Source organism: Pieris rapae, chromosome 7, assembly GCF_905147795.1.
Source record: "Pieris rapae chromosome 7, ilPieRapa1.1, whole genome shotgun sequence".
In the NCBI taxonomy this organism is placed as follows: domain Eukaryota; kingdom Metazoa; phylum Arthropoda; class Insecta; order Lepidoptera; family Pieridae; genus Pieris; species Pieris rapae.
The window spans coordinates 3,082,608-3,095,451 of record NC_059515.1 but is presented as its reverse complement, the minus strand read 5'-3'; positions in this window follow the sequence as shown (position 1 = coordinate 3,095,451).

The window sequence follows — 12,844 nt, the reverse complement described above, 5'->3', positions numbered from 1 at the left end:
GTTCTCCCCTAACCCTGCGGAGGACCCAGCCCGTGCGCTAGAGGTCGAGACCGCCGTCGCCGAGCAGCTGGGCGCCCCTCCACCGGCAGACGAAGAGGTGCTGTTCTTCTCGCCGAGCGCCGTCAAGAAACAAGCAGCGCGGCTCAAGCTCAGGAAGGCCCCCGGCCCAGACGGTATCACAAACGCAGCACTGCGTCACCTGCCCCACCGTGCGGTGGTGACGCTTATGCGTCTCTTCAATGCGATCCTCCGGACCGCACACTTCCCCGAAGCCTGGAAGGAGGCAAAAGTTATCATGTTGCCCAAGAAGGGCAAAAGCGTCTTCGACCCGGCGAGTTATCGCCCTATCTCATTACTCGCCACGCAATCCAAGCTGTTCGAGGCCATGTTGCTGCCGACAATCAGGCGACACTTTACTCCGAGGCCCGAACAGTTTGGATTCCGAAGTGAACATTCCACCACCCTCCAGCTGTCGAGAGTGCTGCACGACATCACCGCCGCTCTTAATAAGAAAGAGGCGGCGGCTGCAGTATTTCTCGACATGGAGAAAGCCTTTGACCGGGTCTGGCACGCGGGACTTGTGCACAGGCTCCTCGCTTCCGACATCCCGCGGCGCGTGGTGGCAATCATCCGCTCCTTCCTTCTCGACCGGCGGTTCCACGTCTCCGTCGAGGGGGTGAAGTCGAGCTGCCGGCCGATCACCGCGGGGGTCCCGCAGGGCAGCTGCTTGTCACCGAGCCTGTACTCTATTTATACCGATGATGTTCCAGTCGCTGCGGGGTGTGCGGTGTCATTGTTTGCGGACGACACCGCCTACATCGCAACGGCATTCAACGCGCGCTACGCAGGCGTCAAGCTGCAGAGGTCGCTGGATGCCCTTCCCGCCTGGTTGGCTGAGCGGCGCCTGACCGCAAATGCCGCCAAGACCCAGGCCATAGTCTTTGGCCGGCGACATCTCCCGCCACCGCTCCAGCTACAAGGGGTCGAGATCCAGTGGCGCCCCAAAGCAACCTACCTAGGCGTCACATTGGACCGAGGCCTCACAATGCGCCATCACATCGCTGCAGCCACGGGCCGCGCAAAGGCGGTTGCCGTGAAACTACGCCCTGTGCTCCAGTCGTCGCTGCCTATAAAGCGCAAACTGGCGCTCTACAAGCAATACCTCAGACCGCACCTTACGTACGCGGCGCCCGCGTGGTATGCGCTTGCGGCCGAGACGCACCGACGTCGGTTGCGGGCCGTGCAGAGTACCACACTGCGGCGTATAGTCGACGCGCCGCGCTACGTAAGGAATTCCACCATTCAACGTGACCTCAAACAGGAGAGCCTGGATGACTTTATCAGCGCGCTGGCGAGACGCATGTTCGAGCGTGCGGACGCCTCCGGCTTCCAGCACCTCCAGAATCTCGCCCCGCTCCACACCAGGCCTCCCGACCACCGCCGATCCTTCCCGCGCGAGCTAGTGCGCGCGGAGGACTCTGATGACTGAAGAAGTCCCTACGCATTCTCCACCCCGCTGACACACAACAACATTGCAGCCAACACGCTACATAGCAACTAAAAGACCCAGGGCCGCTCCAGGCCCGCCACAACGACCACCCCGCCCTTGAGCGGGGCGCGAAACTGATACCCCCCGCAAGCCCACGGGCGTAACGGGGCTCCCGGCGCCACCCACGGGTGCAGCGCGGAAGACAGCAATTGTTGAATGCAACACGACTCCTCAGGTTGAAGACTACGATCAATTCTATTGGACGGCTAATATAGCATAACATCACCTATAACATCAATATTTGTGATGAATACCTAGTTTTTCTAGCTTTAAAAATCATGAATAATTCATTTATTGCGTCTACATCTAGCGGAAGAAAGAGAAAACTAAACATTCTGCGGTTACCCAGTAAAGGTAATTGTAAAAATTCATCGTGGTTCCTATAATTTAAGCTAGGTGGCGCTTTATACATACCGTAATTAATATTTTTAGGACATTTTTTCGTATATTTAAATTGTGGAATGCTTAATAAAACAGTATGCATTTATATCACTGGCATTTATTTAAATCGTCTTCGTAAGATATTAATTTTATAATTTAAAAACAGATCTTCACATGCAGAGATATTTTATGGTTGAAAATCTATGAAATAAAATTATTACTTTTAAGTACCTACTTCAGTTTTAAGTGTTCATTAAATATTTCAGAAATGTATGTTAAAAATTATTATAATAGGTCTATTGGTTTTAAGTTTAAGGAAATGTACTTTAACGCAATCAATTATCATTAAAAAAAATTTTAAATTCTAATTTCATATATACTGTACAAACATTTCGCACATTCCGTGTATTTGCAAGATTATCAGTCAAATAATGGAAAAGTTATTACCAGATTAATGTGGTACGATATCGCGTTAAGAGAATATGTAACATAAATGCTTCGATAACCAAATACGCATGAATCTTATAAGTTATACTACCTGCTCAAACTACATATTCTAACTGAGTAAATACCTGTTCTTGAAGTTGCTCCTTCAACTCTCTTCAACAGGAACTTTTCTACTTTTTGTCCAATAATCATAACATGGGAATACCTTATCAAACTATAACATAAGGTCATTCCAATAAGTGTTCAGTTGCATATATTATGTTTCTTTAGCTAAAACTGTCGCATTTTTTAATGTTTCAAGTCAAACGAAAAAGACAAAAAATAGATAACTGTTTGAGGTTTTTATCCCGTTTATAAATACAAGGTTAAACTGCTTTCTATGTCCCTGAACGCCTGTCAGAAGAATACTGGTAGATCCACATTAAATAAGCTTATTCAATTTAGTTTATTTACGGTGACTGACAGCGATAACAAAATATCGCGTATGGGTTTAAAAAATATTAAAAATTAAAACAAATGCATGTCCACTGTTTCTCAACCAGCTATTTGTTACCTATGTACAAATATGTACCCTCAATTTGAATAAGTCCCTCTTACTCACTCTAATGAAAATCTACTTTGTCGTTCTCACTCTATCCCATTACTTTTATATTGTTCGCTAACTTTCTTGTTTTATAAGCAAATACACGTATTTGAAAGTTTGTATATTTGTTGGTTGTATTGTAGCTACGATAATAACTCGGCACACTTTTGTTGAGTATTCAACTTATTTCAATTTATTATAAGTTTATAACACGATTATATGCTACATTGTTCACTAATTAAAAATTATACATGCAAATTTGATTCAAATCCTTTTTAAAATGTTAATTTGTTAATTTTCGGTGTTTTGTAGGTATAAACACCAATCGAAATAATCGAATACTCTTGTAATATATAAATACATAATAATAATCCATGTTGAATCGTAAATAAATTATCACCATAATTAGCATAATTTATTATTGTACGCTTTTAATCATGTAGAGTATGATTTCTCAAATCATCATATGGTGTTGTAATATTGTTGGTAATTAACAACTGAGAAGATTTGTCATTTCATATAAAAAAGTCATAATCCCACCTAATTAAGGACTCGAGTTATTTCAATTTGTTCTTAAAATGTGGGAACCTCATTGAAAACTATTTTAAGGACGAATACCTCTACTGAACTATTTAACAAGCATTCACCCCATCAATATAAGCGATCATTCCTAGGCTGGGGACTGTTTACGGCCACGATGCGATCTACGGAAAAGCCTTTATCCTATTTCATACAAATACGCTTTCACGACCTTCGACAATATTAATACAATAAAATCTAATATGCAATTCCTTAGAGTTTTACAGAAATTGGATTCTCGGGTATCAATGATTCAATTGGTTAATTATTGATATGAATGTTTTTATTAGGCAAGGAAATGCGGGTTAGCGCACTCGCGGGCTCCGCGGAGTCCCGTGCACCCACCATCCTGAAGCCGCGGCGCCGCCGCCCCGCACCGTTCGCGGTCTCCATGGCGACCAGCTCAAATGACGTATCGATCCTGCGGGGGGCGGGGGGCGCCGAGGCCCGCGGGGTGGCACCGCTCCACCCGCTGCCTCCCCCTTACACCCCTGCCACTGCCTCTCGACCGTTGGCCCATGCAAAATGACGGATGTAAAGTTTGGATACACCTCCTTGGAAGGAAATGATATTTTCATTAAAACGAAATGAGGTAATGCTTTATGATTTACATATCATACTCGTTCGAAGATCTATTGTAAAACACAACCGGAAACACAATTTGGCAAAACTGATGTGAGATAGAATTACAGCGATATTCCTTTTATTGAGTCGTAAATCGTATTTATTGTTATTTGAAATATATAACTTCGTTACAGAATAACATCGGTTTCATACTTTTTAGCTTTTTCCTCAATGGTTTTATTCTACTATACTGAATTGATTGGGTTTTGTTTGTGAATACCTACAGAAAATCCTTATAAAATACGCATTAATTACTTTTTAAAGCGTTCTGGATTAAGTTGCTCAACTTCCATGAGATTACAGTACCTACTGAACTCGTTATTTCTTAATGGCATATAAATTACTACTATTTGAGTTTGCACGATTAGAATGCAACATATATAACTGTAAAATATTAATATTTAATGAGGGGCCAAACAAGTTTCAAATGATCTAATTTTTTAAAGAAAAATTTGCAAGTCCAATACTTAGCCTAGTGCTCAATAGTATATACTTATCCACTAGCAAATATTATCATTAATAGCTACTATGTAAGCTTCAAAATAAACATTCCTGCTAATGGGCAACGCAAAAATTGTGTGTAAAGAAAGATTTTTCAAACAAATAAACACTAAAATTAAGCCAAAATATTTTAACAACACTTTTCGCTGTATGAGCTGTGTTGGTCGTTAAGCCTGCATTCGACCTCCATTGGATCTTTCTGTCTATGTGATCAATATTCACAGTAAAGAAAATATATCGAAGAACCCGTATTGTTGGAACCTGAAACCCCTTCAGATTTAAAATTAACGTCAAGTAACTCTTTATGACATATAGGAGTTATACTTAGTGCTAAACCTTCTCAGAATTTACCCTTAGCCTTGCCGTTAGGCATAGATGGTCGCCAAATTGCACAAGATAAATGATCATTGGAACAGGCTTCAAACAATGTGAATTCATTCAAACCAATAGACTAAAAACTATTTAAATTACATAGAATAGAAAATTACAATATTATAATTAATTCATGAATTATTTTAAAGTGACTAAATTAATTAAAATTAGAATACATTAGAAGGAAAATTATTTTGCGTCTGGCGCTTATCATCAGGAAAACTCTATTAGAGCAATAGTATGCGGCTTCGGGAACACGGACGAAACTTTGATTAGTTCGAGGTATTAATTAACTGAAGTTAATTTTGTAATGCAATTACAGAAATTTAAATTAATTTTGCTTATTATAAAGCAAATTATACTATAATACGGTTCGCGTAACCAGATAAGTGTAATCAACATTTATTCACCTAAACAAAATATGGGCACGGGAGCAGAAAAAAATCTGCATGTTTCAATGATGTTTTAAGACCGTAGGGTGTAAAATAATATTTTTTCGCCACTAACCAAACCAAGTGGCTAAATCACTAAGCCACACTCGTATGAAGGTATGATACCTTCAAACACTAAGGTATAAAATTACGGACTTTGGGCTATTTTTTAGGTTTTCACGCCACTGTATATATCAAAGAATATTACGAAATTTTACAAAATATTTACTTTTAACATTAAGGAAAAACTGATTATAAAGCTAGACGCCAGAAATGCCTCTTTTATTAACGTATATTTGCCAGTAATTGATTTGTACTATCTATGTTCTATATTCGCAGGAGTTATTTTTTTTCAGGAGGCAGACGGGCAGGAGGCTCACCTGACGTTAAGTGACACCGCCGCCCATGGACACTCGCACTGCCAGAAAGCTCGCAACCGCGCTGCCTTTTAACAATCGGTACGCTCTTTTCTTGAAGGAACCTAAGTTGAATTGGTTCGAAAATACTTCAGTGGGCAGCTACTTCCGCATAGTGGTGGTGCGTGGCAGAAATTGCCTTATGAATCGCTTAGTTGTGGAACGACGGATGTCAAGGTGATACGGATGGTATTTTGTATTATGCCTTGACGTCTGATGATGAAACTCAGCTCAGCTCAGCAACGATGCAGAGAGATCCCACATCTCTACGCAACGCCTATGGATCAAGCCGCCCGGAAAGTGACTGGTTGTCGACGATTCGAATCGCTCTTCGTTGAATGCAGTCAAGCAGAAGGAGCTCGTACTGGGGAGCTCACACCCAGAGGTGAGAACAGTACTCTTTGTGGGGCCGAATTTGTGCTTTATAGAGTTGCAAGCGATGGCCCGGGATGAAGTACCGTCTCGCCTTACTGAGCACACCAAGCCTCTTAGAAGCTAACTTAACCTCCTTCCAAATGGCCGCAAAACTGAACGTCATTCTTATGAGGCATGTTTTTTTTATTTGATGAACACCATAAAAACCATAACATAAATTTTTGTAATATTTTAATTACTTGAATTATATGTTTCATCTATATTTTGAATGAAATTGGTAAGCTTAGGGCGTTGTTATAAGTGATTTCTATTACTATAACTAAACCAATAGTATTTAACGATGAAAAATTTGTTATCCTCACACAGCCAATAAATGCAGAATAAATTGTTGTTAGTGTTATTTGTTATAAAAAACATTTTAAAATTGACTCATTGCTATGTTTAAACGTCTCTTCGAAAATTTTGTTTCAAACATTAACATAATTAAGTGGTTCTCAAAGTTTTCCCATTATAAACTTAGCGAGAAATTTTATTTTTCCCTCAAGTCACGGTCCTCTGTGTGCGTTCGTGTGTACGGCACAGCGAATTGGATTTACCCTTGTGTGAGTAAACCTACTTTTGTCGACGGAACAAGGGAGCTTTAGAGTCATTAAATATTTATGAGAAAATAAAAATTATTTAAAGAATTCTACATAAACATGTTTAGTAAAACTGTTAGAACAGTGAATGAGAAAATATTATATAATCCTGTATCCCGACACTAAATATACGCATGAGTGAATTGAAGTCTTTAGTTTTTCTTTAATTTCAAACTGAATTTTCGCGTACCATTGGTGTACAACCAGGAATTGAACGCAAAACCTCAAGATTAACAGTCGCAAGCTTAATGCATCACTGCTCATCACCGAATAATGATACCAAACTTTTGATAATCCATAGTTTTTTTAAATAAATAATGTGTATATTTTAATTGCGACATTATTATTAAAGTGACGTCAGTTCACGTTAAATTTTATGCCGGCAGAACTCTGTTTTCAAAGCTCAGTTACCAATTGTTGTGTTTTTATTCTCAAGGGTGTGAATGTTTAAAACAAAATCTATAAGGAAAATAAATATTTTTTTTTATTACGATTATTTTGGGAGATAATAAAAAAATATCATATACCACTCCAAGCCTTTATTTTTCAGTCATAACGTTCTCCCTCAATGTGAAGCAAGAAATATAGATCTGCGCGAGCAAAACCTGTATAAATCACTGGTCTATATTACATATATTATTTAATATTGCTTATTATTTTAGTATACGTTTAAAATTGTATGTTTCTCGTTAAAGTTAAGCATCCCTGGATTGTTCTTGCTTAGTTAGAGAATTATATAGTTGATGCCTAGGATGCGTTATTCTTTAAATAATCTTATGGCCGATTAAATAAACTTTAATCTATTGAACTTATAAATCCCGTTAACTTAGCAAATGATTAAAACTCACATATTTGTAATTTTCTTCGTTAGGTGCGTATATTAATTACAGCGCTAATTTGTATCTTATTTTTATCTTGCATCGTTTGGACAATGTTAAAAAATTCAATACCTATGAAGAAAATAATGTCTTTATTTAAATATTTCTTTTTTAAAGCCACAAGGTAAAGGGTTGTGCGATAGGATTACCTTGATTCGGTTCAAGTGCTAGGGAAAAATAAATTAAGTTCTATCAATTTGACGTTTTGGCCCCTGTGACTTCAAATATCTCCTCTTTGGTAAAGAGTTCCAAATTCAATTTTTTACTCGTGCATTTGTTTTTTGACCATGATTCTTTTTATTAATTTTTCTTTGCGTCGACTTCTGCGTTACATTACTTAACCGGCGCACAATAATGAATGGATTTTAAATCGAATCATTATCTGTAATGAAAAGTGGATCCTGTTCGATAGTCGGAAGCGCTTGTCGCATTGGATGAACCCAGCCGAACCGGCCAAATCGTGCCCCTACTAGTGCCTGCGTCGTTCACTTTAACTTTATTAAATCTGGCCAGATGATTACGGAGATGTCTATGCAGCAACTGCAAACTGTGATGGAAAAGCAAGCTGCTAAAAAACTAAGGCTGATCAATCAGCCACTGCTGCTTTTCAACAACGCCAGACCATACAACAGACCTAAATTAGAGGCGCTTCAATTAGAATTTCTAAGACATCCACTGTACTCCTCGGACCTTGCTCCAACAGATAATCATTTTTCATGAAATTTGTATCTTCATGCAAGATATAAGATTTAACTGTAATGGGGCAGACGTAACCTTTTAGTAACGGGATCAAGGAACCTATTAGATAGCAAAAGTACATATATAGGAATGGTACATACGTTGATTAATTAAACATATTCCATTTTAAAAAGTCTACTTTTTGTTCCTTTTCATACATAACGTCAACTTCTTATGTAAAATCCTAATATTACAATAGGTGCTTAGGATGTTAATGGGGAAAATGGCTATCGGTGTAAAAAAAATGGTGGGTAACGAACTGAAAAATTCAACCCCAAAATGTTCAGCATCTTCACATTTGTGCAGCCAAATCCAGTTAATTTATTATTTAATATAATATAAATAATAATTAATCAATTTAATTTGTGCGGCCAAAAAAATTATGATAAATAATATTCTTAAAATTTAAAGAAGCTTATATACGTTTTTTTCTACTTACAGCATAAGCTGTCTAATATAATTAGATAAAGATATAAATAAATATTATCTGGATTCTTCGCTGGCATGAGAAGTTTAAATGAGAATGTTATACATTTTTCTTACTATCTCAGAACGTAGTTAATATTTTCTATTACAAACCGGTTTCTTAGATTGAACAAACTTACTTCGTTATCTTTGAACCTGGTAATTTCAGAATTTAATAACCATGTTCAATGAACGCTGCAGTATTATTTTATTTCGGTCTGAAGTCTGCGACTTTCTATATAAAAATCTATGGTTAACATTCAGGTACATATTTTAGCGCACATTCTCTCTCGTATCTGTCAAAATCGAATGACATTATACAACTATTTAAATTGTCTCTGAATGTTGTCCTAAATACCAGTCCTCTGCACAACTAAACAAAATAACTTAGTTTATGCTTTATGCTTTGTACAAAGCACTATTTAGTTCCCCGTATTAATTTCGTGTGCTAATCTTATGAAGAATTTTTAAAATATATATGTCATATTTAAAATATCCTTTCCGTTTTCTATGAAATTATTGCGTGAACAAACTATATTTTCAATCATTCTTAACTAATAAATTAATTTAACGAAATTTATCAGTAAAAAAAGTTACTTATTTTTAACAATTAGAATAAAGCAAATATCATTTCACTGACTTAATTACCAACCTCAAGTGTTCTCAAGTTTTTCTTAAGTTTTTTATATAGGTACATTTTATAAAACTAGTTCAGCCAAAAATCATTGCTCTAAATGTATGGCTATAGGGTATAGTACTATTTAGGTTCGCTGTTTATGAGACAACTCTACTACTTTTTTTATTTAATAATCTGACTGGCATACGTCGCAGACAAAATGCATGATACGTTTGTGTAATTTTGATGATTATAATCTCATACGTTATTTAACTAACATTATTGTAACAACCTTGAAAAGATAAAATACATTGCTTTACTTACTCGTCATCAGAATTGTTTATTAGATGCCTTTTTGTTACAATTTTAATCACTACTATAAAGTCCGATCCAATGATAAACATTTATGTTTTCAGTAAATCTATCAATTAATATAATATAATGAACGATTTTGAGTATGGTTGTTAGATTATTCAATTACCTTAAACGGATTGAAATAATAGATATTTAAATCAACATTTATGTCTTAAATTAAAAAGTCACACGACAGATTACGCAATATTTATATTTATTTAAGTAATATAGAAGAGAGATAAAAGGTGCTCGACTTGAGATTTGGTCGGATTCCTCGCTATATCGAGGCCTTCATTTGGATAATATATCATAATAATAAAATCTATACACATGAAAATTATGGGTTTTACAAATTAACATTATAATAAACTTTTCACATTTAAGATATGCTATAATTCCATAAACCTTTAGAATTAGAATGGGTAAGTAAACACATCTGTTTCTTCTTGTCTAAGCTACAAATGGAGTCAGATGTACTTGCGAAAGCTTATCTAAAAAATGACAACTAACAAGATTGTATACAATAAACATATGTTCAATAAAATACAAAGGTGGTTTGCAATTCAACGTGTATTTTATAAAGGCGTTTATTACATTATACGTTATATACTAAAACAATGTTTAATGTTCTAATACAATAGTTTACCCGTTTACTAATTAGTTTTAATAAACATTAAATAGGTATTTTGTTGTTACAAGTAAAATCTAATCGAAAGGTTCTATCGAGAACTTTTATATTGCTTATTAGTGGTTGATTCAGCGGTGAGGCGCGCGTTGGGCCAAGCGCGGAGTGAGCGCAGCTGTCAAGGCCAACTGAGGTCACTCCTCCGACGATCTCCAAGCCACAGTGCCCACGACCGGTTCTACAATTTTTAGTCTCTTTTTATTTTCATTTTTGTATACACGACGCGACGCTGAGACTAAACATTGTTTATAATGCCAGCCTCCGCGAGATTAACTTTTGTTTAATATGAAATAACAAAACACGTTAACTCTCTTTGTTTAGTATTATACCTTTAACTCAATTCAACGTGAATATAAATAAGAGAACGCACTGTAATTATATTCTTATTACTAAAGAAAAATAATATACTTTAACCTATTCTCTCAATATTTATTTAATATTTTTAGTTAAAACATGAATTCAACATTTTCAAACATAACAATTTGAAAATTGAATTGGACATTTTTATTTCTTTTTCATACCGATTTATAATTTAAAGTACCTATATAATTAAATATCAAAATAAATACTTTTTTAAATTTTGAATGAATGTTGACAACAAAAAAATCTACACGTTTATTTTAAGTCGTTTTACTCATAATGAATAGTAAAAAATGTACATTAAAATTAAAAATTATCATTGTACCGCTATCCCTAATCTATTTTTGATTTGTTTGTTTAAGTACAAGTTTATTTTCTTTGATTTGATTGGCACCAGATGGCGTGTGTTTAAGTTCCCGCGCACAGTCGACATGCAACCCTCGTTTTTAGCTTTGGAATTTTTACACGCACTTTCTCAGATGAAGCTAGATTGAGGGGTTTCCCAACACCTGATACGGAGCAAAAACTTCCAAACTGGTCACTCGGTCACATTGATTATTTCTTACAAATGACCCAAAATTTAGTGTAAGTGCTTTGTGTGATACTAACGCGATAAATGTAATCTTTTCTATAGTAAGAAGATACACATTAAGATAAACTCACAGGTTCTGTCAGAATTACATATATAAATATTTTACAACTATAAAAGTTTGCCTTTTTTGCTTGCAGCACCGCGATATTTACCCCTTAATTACCTATATATTGATGAATTAGTTTTGGCAAATGTTATTTTTTATTGGAATATTACCACGAATATAGCAGAATTTAATGTCCAAATTCATTAATTCGATAAAAAATTACTGAGCGCCAAGACACACAAGTACATATTATTTTAAATGTGTTTGCACTGATTGATATACTTACTAAACTAAATTCTGGGAACCAAATAATATACTTAATATTGAAAAAAAGCATTTATAGCATAGAAGCTTAATAATAAATATGTCATTTCATAAGCTACTTTTAACCCAGAAAAATCTTCCAGGTACAATTATTTTGCATCAAATGTATACAATCATATCAAAGATCAATTACCATTAATATAATTTAAGAAATAAACCCAATATAGCAGAAATGTAAGAACAATGGAGTATTATGTGGTAATAGTGGAAATATATGCGTTTGGGTATGCGTGGAAAAAAGTATCTAAACAAATCGTGGTATTGTTATAGCCAATACAAGAATAAAACGACACTACTTCATTTAAATAGTATTATGGACACAGTGTATTGGAGACAAAGAAGATTATCTATGGTATTGATTGAATATTATATTTTCAGAAACGATAATTTGCTATCCTATGGAATATTTTCTATATATAATTCAGTAGTTTTGCCTTGTTTGCGTTTAAGGTATTAATTCCGGCAATTATGTAGTAGTATAGCTTTTTTAATACTTTAATTTCAAATTACATGACAAATTAAAATAAAAAAAGCTATATAGGTGACGATTATCAAATATACGTATTATTCATTATTCTATACTTTGGTGTATTATACAATTGACTACAAAGATTTGAAATTCTTCAAAAAAACACTTCTGTTTCTTCTAAAATGTTTGAATGTGTACCTTACGTCTGTTAATTTTTATAATAATTGCTATAACGTTACATACATTACACAACATTACGGTATCTCTCAATAAATTATGTGTGTATGCCACCTGTTTTACATGTCAAATATTTTCCATCTCATCCTGCTTTGACACAAAAAGTTTACCAGCGCTCACCATCGTAATAAGAGCCTTCGTGTTCACATTGCTTGAAAGAAGTCCTTGTATTTGCTCAGATAGT